This window comes from Rhamphochromis longiceps, linkage group LG9, assembly GCF_057381845.1.
Source record: "Rhamphochromis longiceps isolate RC_006_pf linkage group LG9, R_longiceps_female_GT1.1, whole genome shotgun sequence".
Classification (NCBI taxonomy): Eukaryota; Metazoa; Chordata; class Actinopteri; order Cichliformes; family Cichlidae; genus Rhamphochromis; species Rhamphochromis longiceps.
Genome location: NC_140565.1, coordinates 7,673,652 through 7,689,235, shown reverse-complemented (window position 1 = coordinate 7,689,235; position 15,584 = coordinate 7,673,652). Strand labels below are relative to the sequence as shown.

At 44.0% G+C, this 15,584-nt stretch overlaps 1 long non-coding RNA gene across 1 annotated transcript; it reads left to right on the top strand.

Annotated features, from left to right (window-relative positions):
* Positions 1–619: 619 nt before the first annotated feature.
* On the top strand, positions 620–5,004 carry LOC146661614 (uncharacterized). The gene is made up of 3 exons (XR_014913190.1): positions 620–752; positions 826–996; positions 3,093–5,004. It is a non-coding gene; the product is annotated as an uncharacterized LOC146661614 (long non-coding RNA).
* Positions 5,005–15,584: the final 10,580 nt, after the last annotated feature.

The following is a 15,584-nucleotide window of genomic DNA, read 5'->3' as shown; positions in this document are numbered from 1 at the left end:
CTGAACTCCTCTGGCCTGCGAGGAGTTTGATGTGGCGACCCGGTGCATATCCACCCACCCGCTCCTCCACATCCCTCCCCTCTGTGTCTCCTGGAAGACAGTGGGATGCTGCTGTGCACCCTGCAGGTGTGTGTGTGTGCACGAGGGTGTTGTATCTCGTTTTTTGACTCCGAGCCCAGTTTCTGAGCTTAGCTCCACCAGCTTTTCTTTGCATACGACCCCTTTACAGAATGCAAGACATGAATGCAGCACACTCAGATGCTCCTGTTGTATTGTGGAAAAATGAGTGCAGTGTCAGTGTTTGAAACTCCTCCTGTATTTTCTCTTTTCTGATTGGCCAAATATTTAGACTTTTCTTGCCTCCTGATGATTTTATGCACTAGAACATTTTCCCAACTTACATCATCATTCATCAGCTTCCTGTGACGTGTGTTAAATGTTTTTATTTGGACTGAAATGTTCCAAAAGCCCCGTTAAACATTTATGTGTCACAGTAAACTCAATAAAAAAAAAAAACCCTGCTGCTAAGTCTGGGGATTTTGAGCACATTTCATAGGCAGCGTTTTACCCAGAGGACAATGCTGTCTTACAGGGTCTGGTGGGGGCACCTGCAGGTCTCAGACAGCGGCTCCTCCTCCTTTAGGCGGAGTCCGGTTGCCCCTCCCTGGCTGACCACCTGTGAGCAATCGTGCCAGCGGTATATCAGACCTGCGCTCTCAACCACTCATCGCCTGAGTATCTGCTATTCCCATGTTAGTTCAGTGGAGCATCCTAAACCTTGTCTTAACGCCGTGTGATGACTGACCTGTCTTTTCTTGTCCTCAGCGATAGCACCCGGAGTGGAGATCTTGTTCCCCTCGCTCCCGTCCTCCTGGACCTGGGCCGCCAGCTGCTTACACAACGTGGCCTGCCGGCCCACCGCTCACCTGCCTGCCTCCCCACGCCTCGACCCCTTCCGGGTTTTCCGCTCCACCTGTCCCCTCCATCTGAAACCAAGTAAGGCAATTCAATTCAACTGCGGAGGATTATTGGTTGTCTGCTGGATCCCTCTGATCGTGATCTCCTCTTGTTCCAGTGCCCCCGGCCCCTACCTAGTCCTGTTTCTACCTCCCCGCTGTCCCCGCTGTTCAGCCGTCTCCTAGAGGTGTCTAGGTCGCCCTCATTATCACCGACGAATCCTACGCGCCACTAGTGTGGTGGCGTCGCTTTGTGTTTCACCTTTGTTTACCTGTGGGCGGAAATAAATCATTTGTTTTCTGTCACCTCGCTTCCGGGTTGGTTTCTGCGCCTGTGTCCATCCCTGTTCCCTCGTGCCGTTGAGCCGTGACAGTAAGCTTGTGTGCTTGTTTCAGACAACAAGAAATATCTGTTAAAAAAACTGTTGTTTTCAACTTTATGCATCTCTGCAGTTACAAAGAAAATATTGCTTTCATAAAATAATGCGCTCAAATGTTGTGCCAGCTTTTAAATGAGCCTACATTTTGCTAATTGTCCGAGATGCAGATCTGCAGCTACATCCGTGCAGTTCCTCAGGTGGCCACTTGGCCCTGGCTCTAAACGCAAGTCAGTCTCCAGACTGCAGGATACACATGCAGGATTTATTTAAATAAACTCCAACGTTGAAAAGACAGTAATAATAAAACCATGGTGGAAGCCATAAACCCACCATGGTGGTAGTATTGACATTTTTAAATGTGGAATTGCAAAATCAATGGGTGCTACTTCCATTTTTTATATACAGTCTGCAGTCATGACCTGAAACCTGTTGCGGTTCAAGCACAGAAAAGGCAGAAATCTAGAGCTCTCTCTAATAGACTTGCAAAGCAATGGAGGCCTCTGTTTGGGGTTCATCAACATAATGTAGTCTGTCATTAGGAGCTGGTTTGCTTCCCTTTTAGGCCGCTTTGAAGAAGGTCCACAGGGTCCTGGGTCCAATTCCAGTCTCTCCAGCCTGGATATAGAATTCAGGGGAATATTATTTTCAAGCATGTGAAAGCCAGTCGGATTTGTAAAATGTGCCCTAAAATCCACAAATATGTGTTCAGATGTAGACTGTGATAGAAAAGAAAACATTTGATTAGATGATGAGAGAAACATTTGCTGAGAAAAACATATTCAATGAAAGCACCGGAAGGCATTTCATTAGGAGAGTGTTGCTCCATGCCGCCACATTAAAAATATGAAAAACTCTTAATCCACAGAAAGTGACTGTGCCTGTTTAAAAGCGGCACCGGGTAAAGGTGAAACTGTAATGTTTGTGATTAATTATTAGATTATGCAGAGGGTAATTAAAATATCAGTCAATATTTACTGGGCCATATGCCATGGGCGCTTTTGCAGCCATGACTCGCCTGTGAATTGTAATAGCCCAAACAGGAGGTGAAAAGCACCCTTTGGCGGGTATCTCCCTAATGCTCTTACCCATCTGTCGATGCTCAGCCCGCTGCCGCGTTAACATAATGTTTTGTTTATGATAACAGTGTTAATTCAACACAGGCTTAGGTGCAAAGTGGCAACGGTTGAGCTTTACCGCCATTTATTCCACAATATTTGCATTTGGCAGGGAGCCTACACCGCGCCACTCCTCCCCTCTCCTCCTCCTCTCCTGCATCCGCAGAAGATGACAAGCAGCAAACAATGAGTCCAAACCGGGCTTAGCACATATTCTTCTGCATGCTGCGCAGCGTTTCTATTTATGTGTGGATTACTACTTGCTCTAAGCATCACAGCACATATGTGTTCCTCCTCTCTTGTTTTTCCTTTCCTTGCCTTTCCTTTCCTCATTCCTCCCCTCTCTGTCTTTGGGTTGGAAAAAAACCCCTAAGCCCGACACTTCCTGTCCAAACTCTAAGAAAGCCACTTCAAAGAGTGTGAGCCGAGATGATTTATGGGAAATGAGTTTCAGACAGGAGACTTTTTCTCTCTTTTCTCGTGCCCTGGACTCTTAGCGGTAAGCTCTGCTTGTTAACCCAGATTTAGATCTCTACCCTGATGGAGCCCATAAAAGTGCTGTGGATTTATATAATGTGGAGCGTAGCCACGTGCCTCAGGTCGCCCTCACTCACTGCATCTCTTCCCTGTCTCCTGACCAGACCTGGACAATCTCTTTTAAAGGCTTGGATGGAGGCTCTGTACTACCTGAAGCTCCACAGCTGGAGGAGAAGAAAGAAGGGGACTGCACACCACATTATGAGATCTACAGGAGTTTAGACTTCATTCCACAGGTTTGGACTTCCTCTGCACACGTTTCGAGTAATAGATGGGACATCAGACAGACATATGTGGGTAATTATAAGCTTTTTTTTTTTTTTTTCAGTTTGATGGTGAAAATCTTTCTAAAAAAGAAGAGACTTGACAAGTTTTATTCTGAAATACTCACCGCTCCCCCACTGCACACTTTATAGTATTTATGAAAGAGTATAATGGAACAATATCAGCTACTTGGAAGATGAATTGAAGAGACTGACAAAACAGAATCGGGCCTAAATAAACGTCATAATTTCCTGGAGGAAGTGTGTGAACAAGGACTTTACATAACTCAAGTCCTTCATTTGAAGATTCCCCCATTTGGTTTTCTTGTTTACAAAATTACTGTTTGCATTTACTGTCACCATAAGTCATTATTTACATCAGGAGTTCACAAAGTTTTCAAGAACATCTGGGTGTAAATGCCCACATCAACATTATAAGTGTTTTTTAGTGAGTTTATGCTAGGTAGGATGTGACCATATATTCTGCGATACATTATGCTCTATTTGGTTACATTTTTTTCAATTCAGTTTTCTCTATATAGTGCCAAATCTCAACAGCAGTTGCCTCAAGGCGCTTTATATTGTAATGTAAAGACCTTAGAATAATACAGACAAAACTTAAATGGTCAGATGACCCTCCTAATAGCAAGCACTTTGGTGACAGTGGGAAGGAAAAACTCCCTTTTAACAGGAAGAAGCCTCCAGCAGAACCAGGCTCAGGGGTAGCCATCTGGCACAACCGTCTGGGGGTGAGGGGTACTTTTTGGGAGCCATGTTGATATATTAAGTTATGAATTAACTGTGATTAACAGGGTTGCACAAAAAGTTATTAAATTTATTTTTTCCCCTTAACAAATGAAATCATGATTTAAAAACTGAAATTTGTATTTCTTGGGTTATTTTTGTCTAATATTACAATTATTTTGATGATCTGAAACATTCAAGTGTGAGAAATTACCAAGGCGGTAGCATATTATCAGCCCCTCTATCACAACGGTCATATCCAGCAAGTGGAATATCAGCCACAGTGCAATCAAGGAATCAAGCAGATCCCCACCACCTAATCACAGCAGGGCAGGGAAACCAGGTGATTACCCTCTCCGTCAGAGGATAGACTTTAAAGTCCTGATGCTGGTCTATAAAGCTCTGAATGGTTTAGGGCAACAATACATCAGTGACCTCCTGACCCAGTATGAACCTTCCAGATCCCTCAGGTCATCTGGATCCGGTCTTTTATCAGTTCCCAGAGTCAGAACCAGACACGGAGAAGCTGCATTCAGCTTTTATGCTCCTTATATCTGGAACAAACTCCCAGAAAGCCTCAGATCAGCTGAAACACTCAGTTTATTTAAATCCAGGTTGAAGACTCACCTGTTCTCAGCTGCATTTGAATAAAGCACCAAATCCACACTTTTAAGCTTAAATTTCAAAACTTACATTTAACTACTGATTTTATCTACTGTTCTGATTTTATCTGTTTTGATTTTATATACTGTTTTGTTTGTTTGTTTGTTAATTAGTTAGTTTGTTTGCTTGTTTGTTTTTAATCAATTTTAAATCATGCTTTTTATTTGTTTTTGTTTCTAATGTCTCTGTAAAGCACTTTGAATCACCTTGTTGTTGAATTGTGCTATACAAATAAACTTGCCTTGCCTTTGCTTGCTGTCCCACCTCTCAGCGTCACCAACTCGGTACTCCAAAGTAGTTCCTTAGAGGAGTCACTGAGTGGTTATGATACCATTTCACAATGTGCAGATTGGTTTCTCCAATCTTTTGCTCTGAAGAACCACATCCTTCTTTCTTTATTTCAGCATTTCCCATCTGTTGCCACAAACAGTAACAGTGTAATGAAGTCCCTGTTGAAGTTGACACTTGTGCACCAGTTGACTGAGGCCAGGCAGGGGGCAAGATTGCCACTTTCTTCCACATTTGGTGGCTCAGTGGTCAGAGTGGGACACCGTCAGAGCCCATATTCATTGGTAGCTACTGGGACACTTGGCTGGTTTGTACCAAAACACATGGTTCTATATCGCACTTTTCTGCTCTACAATACGCCTCATTCACTTAGGTCCTTTTTAACTCTACACCTCAGAGCTTTAGCTTACACTCGCACATCGATGGATGCAACTTGGGGCTCAGTTTCCTGCCCAAGGATACTTTGGCAGTGCATGCCAAAGAGAGTCAATCCCTGGCTGCTCCAGTGTGCAACTGGAGCAGCCAGGGATTGACCTCTACCAACCTGTATCTCCACTACTGCCAACCAACTTCTACATAAAAACCTCTACTTTCTGACCACCAGCACATGTATAACAGTACCTAGGTGATTTGTTCGCGTCACATTGTGTGGTATATAGATTTGGCTGCTCTACTGCTGTTATAACAAGTCATGGATGACTCATTTGCACTCCTTGTGCTCTACGTTATATATCAAAATTCAAAAATCAGTTTTTGGATAGAATAAAGGTTGATGACTGGCTGACTCCAGATTTAACCCAAAAAAACAACTTACGTGGTGCTTGGTGAGATGTTGGCATTCATTTCCCTCTTATGAGGCTCCAGCTTGTGTATGCTACATCCTGTGTATAATTTCTTTTCCCTCTGCAATTGATGGCTCAAAGCACAGGTCTAGGTCAACTTATTCCCTTCACCAGGGTAAAGAAGTGTAGCTGCTGCGTGAAGAATCTGCCAATCAATCAAAAGTATCTTTTTAAAGCTGCTCCCCTACCACGCTCTTCATCATTACGTGTATTCGTGTGTGCGCTTTTCCAAGTGTTCAGCACACCTTCAAATCGAAAGCCTTTGGACCGGAGTCAAGAGACTGCCCTCCCACCACCACCACCACTTGGCATCATTAGAGATCTGATCCTCTAATCAACACCAACAAACACACTCCCATCCTCCTCCTGCTCCTCCATCCTGTGGCCCAGCCCCGGGCCTGGCAGCCTGCTGTGGAGAGCAGACGAGTTGATGTTTGAGGGGGCGGGGGTGGGTGCTGCTAACCAGGTGGGTGATGATGAAGGCAGAGCTGGCTGCATGCTGGGTGGTGGTAGTTTAGTGAAGGGGAGTTCGCTAAAATTCCAGCTCAGTTCCACTGACATACACAATGGCTGTGCCTGCTTTCTGTTCAGCAGCTCGCTGCACAAGTTATTTTCTGCTACACTTGTAAGCCAGAGGTGGATTTTTGGATTTACGGAGCAGGAAGAGGTTGCTTGTGTCATAAAGAAAACACGTACTGGTCAGAATTTCTTTCTTTTTTGAAGGGAAGGGGGGGGGGGGGGGTGTCAGGTGTGTAATTTGAGACAAACAGGGACCCAAACACAAACACAAAGCAGTGTAACCAAGAGGAGCGAGTGACTCAGCCTTAGGACTCGCTGCCTCAGTGTTGGGCTCTCCAAACCCCAAAGCTGGGGAAACAAAAACACCTCACTTTTCTCTTTAGTTCATCTCCAAATGTTGAAGTGTGTAATCCCTGTCCAAGTCCTCAGCCACGCTGCAGAGTGATGAGGAGACAAGCTGAACGCTCTGAGCCCCCTAACAGCACATTTCCATCACTGTTATGGCACAGTTCAATCTCAGGTGACTAAGAGACTCATTTAATATCCCACCTCCTCTCTCTCTCACACACACACACGCAAACACACACATACAGCTGCTATCTGGAGAGCACGAGAGCTGCAGTGTGCAAACATCTGGCTGATGTCTGAAGCGTAATTAGCATTTAATAAAAGAGGCTAATAAGGACTTACTTTGAGTAGTGAACAGCTGAACAAAATCAGTCAGAGGAGGACATGGACAGGCTGGCGGTCTGATCTGACTGATAAAATGTTTGACCTACAAGCTGCTCCAAACTTTCTCTGTCAAGGGACTCAAAATAAAATGTTATGTGTTGGCAGAAAGAATGCAGTCCGCAATGCAGGGTTCATATCATTCTCTGGATGACTTTAGCCATGCTGCTGGCAGTTGATTGGTCAGCCACTTCTACTCCAAGGATATGTCGTCCCTCAGCTTTGCCACCAACAGGTTGGCGTTTGTGGTAATGTTGTGTTAAACCTTGTGTCTTATGAAGTCTGTACACTTCTTTTAAGCACTTGCTCAGCAGGCCTTTATTTACCCCAAAAATAAAGGCCTTTGAAAATAACTTCAAATCATAAATCACACAATGAAACCGGAAGATAATTAACATGTTTTTCTAAATGTTAAAAAAGTGTTAAGTCTTTGTCCATGGAGTGGACACTACACGGTCACCCTATTACTGTAAATGTAAACTGTACTTTAGTACCATTTATGAAATTTAGGTGTTACTGTTGTTTCTGTTATAGCCTCACAGTCAGAACAGTTAAACCATTTATCTCTGATGGCCTAGTTGAAGATCGTGGCTAAGAAGCTCCACTGTGATGACCGTAAGTGGTGAAGAAAACAGAAGGTGCATCGTTTCAATTTAAATAAAATTGAAATTTAAAAGGCCAAAATTTTCCTGAAAAGACAGGTTAATGACATAACTGTTGAGTTAGTGGGTGAATGTGAGTTTTAGACAGACTTTTTCCTGTACCAGAGAGCTTTATGTGAACTTTTTGGTGATATGACTACAGAAAAAACAAAGTGACTGACTTGGTGAACTATTTAGAGTTAGTATTCCAGGACAAACGTAGTAACCTAATTCCTTTTTCAGCCATTGTGTGGATACAGTTCCTTAATTGAACCCTGTGCTTTCTCACTCATTTGGGACAATCTAGATTTTCAGTTTAACAGCAACACTTCACTTTACAACATGGGAGCAGAAAGGAATCTCACGTCTTCATCACATCTTTCATGGTAAAAGTTCATGTCAGCCTCTAATCTGTTCCAAAGATTTGGATTAGACAGCCAAAATATTCTCTACCACCTTACAGTGAGCTATGAGTGTGTTCACCCGTGGCTTGAAACAACTCAAAAGCTTTCCTCTATCTCCTCATTTGTGCTTCCTCAGTGAGACAACTGCAATTAGTCTTCCAACCAAAAGAGCTAAACCCACACTCACTGCTTCAGCCATTGCCAAGAAAATAATACTTATTATTAGAAAATCAAGCAATCACTTAGCATTAATCACTGGTTGAATAATACCAATTGAAGAAATATTAGTGAAAAGAGTATCTGCCTCCTTAAAAAATTTATTACGTTTGATTTGGCCGACTGTGCTTAGTTTGCACGTACGGGCCCAGCCGTGGGTCTGGTGGGCTTGTTTTCACCCCCTCCCTGATTTCTCTGTAGCTCCACCCCTTTCTGGTTGCTTTCCTCTGCCTCGCCTCTGTGACCGCAACTACTGCAGGAGATGTAACCGCCGGTCATAATTCATCGGTTACTTTCTGTCTCTCTGGAGATTCCCGGGTGGATGCTCTGGGCTGCCCTCTTTCTTCCGCTGGTGGGGGCGGGCTAGAGACTCCTCTGGGTGCCGGATCTGTGGGTCTGCAGGAGGATGGGGGGTCAATGACTCTGCCTCTTCTTTACTATCTCTCAACGGGTTGGTATGACCGCACCTGTCTCGCTTCTTTTAATCCACAGCACTAGTGCACTGACACTGACACATACGAGTCATAACTATACTGATGCAGAGCAGAATACGACTCACTGTAAGTGGTGAGGGTGGGCTGGGATGGTGGTCGGACTATCTGCGACTGCCTCGTTTTCTCCTGTTCCACCTTCCATCAATTTTAATGCAACTCACTAAACCACTTATAGGTGGGGCTCACACCAATCAGGCATGAGGAAAATGTACTTAATTAACTTTAAGAATTTATAGATGTCCCCAATCAGGAAGCTGGATGACATACATGATTTAAATATATATTTATCCAATTTTTTAAAAAACTAAAAAACTGCTTTTGGGTTGGTCCAGCTTGGTGTGAGTCCTGGGGGTGGGGGCTGCGTCGACCGCCCGGGCGGGGCTGGATTAATGCAGGATATGTCAGGGGAGACTGCCAGATCCTGCCAGTTCTGTCTGACTTGGCACTCTGGCTCCCCACCCTTCCCTTTTCCTTGATCTGCCTCCCATGTTGTCATGGGCTGGGTCTGTGACCCAGTGTTTGAGTTCTTATATATTTTGGTATTCATTTGTGCCCTAGTTTAGTTCATCTAGTTAATTTCGAGGTTGCTGTTTAGTCCTTTGTTTCTTAGTTGTTTGTGTCATCTCCTCCTGTATTCAGGCTCCCTGGTCCGTGCGTCTACCTGTCATGCGTCATGTCTGTGTGGTTATGTTCAGTTCAGGTCACGTCTAATCCCCATGTTTCCTGTTTTACTTTGAAAGTCTGTGTCTAATGTCAGTGTATGTAGTTTCACTTTCCCAGTCCTGTCATTAGGTTCATGTGTATCATCTGTTCCCCTCATGTGTTTCCACTTCCCTTGATCATCCCTTATGTGTATTTAGTCTCTGTGTTTCATTCATTCAGTCTGTGTCGCGTCGTCTGTGTTCCCACCTCCATGTTTTCACGGTCAGTCTTTGCAGTTATCACCATAGTCTCTGAGTCTTCTTAGTTTGTCACAGTACTAGTTTTCCCAGTTTAGTTATAGTCTAGTTTAGTCACGCTATCCCTGCTTTGTTTGTACACTTTGTCTTCAGCCATAATAAAGGCTCGCTTTCTGTTAAGTTCACTCCCGTCTACTCACTTGTGTACGCACCTGGGTCCATCACACACACCACCACACAGCCTGTCTCCGCAGACCGTGACACATGTATTGTGTTGGCCTGTGTGATGCATTCCCTCCGTGCCCACTGTCCCGTCCCTTCACCCAGCTCACTGGGTTGGGGTGAGTGCCTCTCGCTTCCACGATTGGTCGGGGTCTGAGGCCTTTGGGGGTGGGCTGTGGCGCCTGGGTCGTGCTGGCCGGTGCCCCGCTTGGGCTTCGGGTCTGTTCGGTGTCCCTCAGCTTCTGCAGTGTTCTGGGTCCTTACTACATCTGTGATGCTGTGCTGGTGGACACTAGCTCTCCGTGCAGACTTTCATACATGTTTCTCACACAGCACACTGATGTTCTCGGCTTATTGGTCTTTACTATTGTTTTCCAGACTAGGGATTCTGGGCTCGCGAGTTCTCATCATCAACGCTCTTTGTTATAATGTTTGTGTTCCAGTGACTCGGGTGATCTTGATGGGGCTGGTGATGCTTGAATGTTTGGTTTTTGGGTCTCATCAGGGTGCACCTTTAATGGTGCGGTTATTATGACATACTGACACAACCTCACAAATGTGCAGCTTCTCTGTCTCGGGTCCATACATACAGCTAATGGACTCAGGGGATAATCTGCAGGTGGACAGTGCAGCTGTCACAAACAGATAAACAATATGACTGTGTAACACAGTAAGGGGAATTGTTGAAAAGAATATATCAATGGGCCAATAGGCTCGACTATAGGAGCACAGGGGTGTGTTCAAATGAGACACAGAGACAAGAATGTAACTCAAAAGAACCAGCCAACTTTAGTGACATAAACCATAAGGTTGACAAGCACAGGTTAAAGACACTTTACAACGGTAGAAAGGAAACTTACAAAAATTAAAAGAAAAGTAAAACACAAACTACTAAAGCAATGACTTGGCCAAGTGTTATTTTTGGTTTTCAATGTTCGGGTTTCAATGCTCGGGTTTCAATGCTCGGGTGCACCCTAGTAACCTGACTCCTTAACTCTTATAGAAACAGATTACACAAATCCAATGTACATTCAAATGAAAATCTCACACTCTTTTCACATGTGGAGAATGCTCTACACAACAGCTCGTTATTTAAAGTCCCAAATAAAAAATGTCCAAGGGGTAAAGTCCAAAAAATTCCCAGGGTGTGAAAGAGAATAGGGATGAGAGAATGTCAGTCAGTGGTCTTATGTATAACCAGCTGTGCGTGAAAGTGTGATACAGTCCTACCACACCGCAAGGTGCAGCAGATCATCAAGTGGAAAAGAAGCGAATCTCAGTCTCTCTAAGTCCAGGTGGGAAGGCTCGCCATCTATTTCACCGGAGGAATCCACCTCAGGAACAATTCAGCATACAAAAAAAACCTGACCTTACTTCTGGAAGCAGATTGAGATGAACTTCCAGGCAGTTGATAGCAACCAGAGCTAACAAAGGCTAACAGTTTAGCTCCACGCGGTACTTTTTAAAGTCACCAGAAAAATGCAGCATTTGCCTGCTTACTCACTGTGGCTACTTTTAACATGAAAGGTAGCTGATAACCAGTGAACTTATGTGCAACACAGTTGGTTGCAACTTATATCTAATACTTTTTTTCCAGCTCAAAAGCTTCAGTCTCTCTTTTCTCCTGCCAGCACGCGACTACCTCCACACATAGCAGCAAACACAGAGCACGTAGGTGGGACATACAGCGGCAGACTGCTCTCCCATTGGTCAAAACATACTGGGACCTGTGCATTTCGATTGGTTGGGCAGGCTGTCCATCTCTCCTCATATCAGTCCTTAAAGTGGTACCCCCATTTTATGTGGGTTACAACTGTGTATTTAAAAACTAATTCAGCGACTGTGCAGCTGCCAAATGAAATCTTTAAATCCATAACTGCTCTACAGAGTTTATTCCATCATGTTCTGATTAAACTAGCAATCACACGCTATTTAATGCTACCATACTGCCAATAAAAACAATCATATTTATAGTCTGGCATCAAATGACATCTCACCTTTCAGTTTGTGCGTGCATTGCAATCCTCTGAAACACATACTGTAAGTCCACTGCAAACCTGATCCTGTCCACTTCCATGTTGTCCCCAGGGACCTCATCCCTGTTCTTTGTGTTGAGCTCAGCGTGCTACCTGGCCTGCTGTGTTCAGTGTGTGTCTGTGTCCTTTCCACAGCCTGATCACTGCTGTGATTTATCCTCAGTTATAAGGGCCAGAACACATAAATGTATATTTAAAACTTATAAACTCCTACCATACATAAAATGATTAAAGTCCCTGTTTTGGTTAACTCCCTGCCCACCCACCACAAATGGGTTTGATTTGTCAGTGCAAACTAGATCCAGGTGATGTTCCACGCTCTCTTCCAGGGCGGCAGTCGATCAAAAACAGGACATGTTTGAGTTTAATCAGCTCTGCGACAAACCTGGACACGCCTTAGACTTAGAAGTGTAGTTTCCCAGCGCACTGTACTGAGCCATTTTCGACCTGAACTCAATGTTGCAGCTTAGAGTTGTTTTATTACCACCTAGTAAGCACTAATTCAGCCAGGGATGCAGAATGATGCAAGCCAAAGCAATCCGCTGAGTGTGGGTAGCTTTCATCGCATTTCCATTCACCAGATAGCTGTGATCCTGCGCTGTCAGCTTTAAAAAGCTTATCAGCAGGGAAAGCACAGCAGCAGCGTTGGACTTGAGCGACTTCGAATTAAGATGTTACTTATTTTAATTGTACTGAATGTTTTTTCTCGAAGCAGTTAATTTGTTCCCTGAAAAGCAGGATTGCTTCTCTTAGGCTTCCAAATTTTAGGTTGACTTGATATCCCTGACATTTTTTACCATTTTAAAATCTCAAAGCAGGAATATTTTATCCAGAAACACATTAAACTCTGCTGGTGTTAGACTTTTAAACCTGCAAGAGTTTTTTTATGTCTCGTTTTCAAAAAGTCTGTTAACGATGGATACATTTTTTCAGCTCATTATTTTGATTGTCAGGATTACAGCTTTACTGTTTTGGTTCATGTCTCTTCTAATTTCCATAAATATCCCACATTTAATGATTTATATGAATATCACAATATTAATATTGATAATATCTAACATCCTGCTTTTAAGATTAGGCTTTAAACATTCCTATTATTAGAGGTGGATCAGGTGACCCTGACTCCTCCCTTATGCCGGGACTCCACCACTCTGCATTTAATCATTGGTTATTCTTTTTCTCTGGCTCTTTTCCAGCTTCCACAGCCTATCACTCCCAACTGCTCATGGCAGATAGCTGCCCCTCTCTGAGCCTAGTCCTCTCAGAGGTTTCTTCCTGTTAAAAGGGAGTTTTTCCTTCCCACTGTTGCCAAGTGGTTGCATATAGAGCAGGGGTGTCCAACTCCAGGCCCCGAGGGCCAGTGTCCTGCAGGTTTCAGATATGTCCTTGATCCAACACATCTGATTTAAATGGTTAAATTACCTCATCAATGTGTCTTGAAGTTCTCCAGAGACCTGGTAATGAACTAATCATTTGATTGAGGCCCAGGGTGAGATCTAAAACCTGCAGGACATCGGCCCTCGAGGCCTGGAGTTGGACATAGAGGGTAATCTGATTGTTGGGGTTGTCACTCTATGGTTATATTTGGTGTTTTTAAAATAAAATTGAATAAAATTGAAATTGAAATTGAAGAACATCAAGCCCCTGAAATCAAACGGCAGCTGTTTTTGGATTCTTTTCAGGAATTTTAAGAAACTATACCAGAGCTTATTTTTAAATATTTCATATATTTGCACTGCAGGAAGAAGGTAGTTGGCAGAGGCAGCGTGATGCTTTGGGCGATTTTGGGAAACCTTGGGTCCTGCCATCTATGTTACTTTGACACATACCACTTGCCGAAGCATTGTTGCAAATCATGTATACCCTTTCATGGAAACAGTACTCACTGATGGCTGTGGCATCTTCCAGCAGGATAATGCAGCCTGTCGCAAAACAAAAAGGGTTCAGAATTGGTTTGAGAAGCACAACAATGAGTTTGAAGTGTGGACTTGGCTCCAAATTCCCCAGATCTCAACCCAATCGAGTAACTGTGGGACTGTGCTGGACAAACATGGAGACCCCACCTCACAACTTACAGGACTTAAAGGATCTGTCGCAAACATCTTGGTGCAGATACCACAGCACACCTTCGGGGTCTAGTGGAGTCCATGCCTCGATGGGTCAGGGCTGCTTTGGCAACAAAAGGGGAACCAACAAAATATTAGGCATAGGGCATCATGTTGTGTCTAACTAGAAGACTGGCCAGAGAGCACATGCTCCGTCGATGTGAGTGCTCACTTGTGCTGTTTCAAAGACAAACAGACAAGAGCACAACACGCGATGATCACATCCAGCACTTACTATAAAGACAGTTTTTAAAATCTAAGCTTTACTTTTTTTTTTTCCATTTGCATCTGTAAAACTTTACTTCAAGTCTGAGCTGAACACATGCATGTACAAGTCCAATTTTATAACATCACAGCTAGCTTGGAAGCCAGTCGTAATCCAGAAAGCAACTTAAATAAACTCCCAGCAACACATCCACCTACTGATACCATATCGGACAGATTATTGTTCAAAGCAAAGTATTTTTAAATGTTTTAAAAGATGTCTGGAGGGGATCTTTAATGCGCGCCGCTCACCTCAGTCTAAATGGAGACATCCTGTTTCACAGGAAGGTGTCACTCACAAATTATACAGCTCGCAGTAATCAGGAATCGGGCCAGCACCAGCATCCTCCAGAACAGATCTTCTTTTTTTTCCCGTTTTTTTTTTTTTTTTAATCTTACTCTTTCTGTAAAACAGTGTGTATACGTGTGTTTTGACACCTTCTACTAATTCATGCATTTGTTATTAGAGCTGTCCATCAGTGTGTAATTAGACGTTTGCCCTGAGAAAGATCTGATGATACATCGTATACCATAAATACTATGCTGTCATGTTATGAAGGGAATAAGTCACGGGGATACATTTCCACAAACATGTCAGTCAGTAGAAAAGCTGTTTAATGAAAGATGACAGAGAGAACTCCTCAGGCAAAAGAAGCAATAGCATACCCAAATTAACATAAGCATCATTCCAGTTGTCAAGCTCGCTCCCCACTTTACTGGTATTTTTAAGTCAGGATAAACCTGAGGAATGGAACAACCATTAAAACAAACACTGATTCTGTTTTCTCTGGCACCGGGCTGCATTTCACAGGGAGGGAGAAGAAAAAGAGAAGAGAAAAGAGGGGGAAAGAAAACAACCACGGCTGCTTTTCTGGCAGGAGCATGAGATGCGGTGGTAGAGAGCCGAGAGCGGCATCTCGTGCCAGCACATCCACATGTCATTTCTGTTTAGACACACCTTGGAGAATGTGACCTCTTTCCAAGCCTGGCCTGGCAAGGGGTCCGCGGTGATGGGAAGGCAGAGCCCCGGATTGTGGTGAACCTGTGCCAGACAGCTGCCTCCCACCATGTGAATACATGCGTGTGCGCACTCATGACTCACTACATGCAAGGTATGTGTGCACTGCAACTTTGCAGCTCAGTGACGTTGGTTCTGGCACGCCAGCCGCTCACTGGCTCCACCGCTCGTCTGTGATCTGTTGGTTGGCCCCGTTGGTGTCGCCACCACAATCTCAGCCCAAAAATCCCTCCTCCGTGCCAACGTACC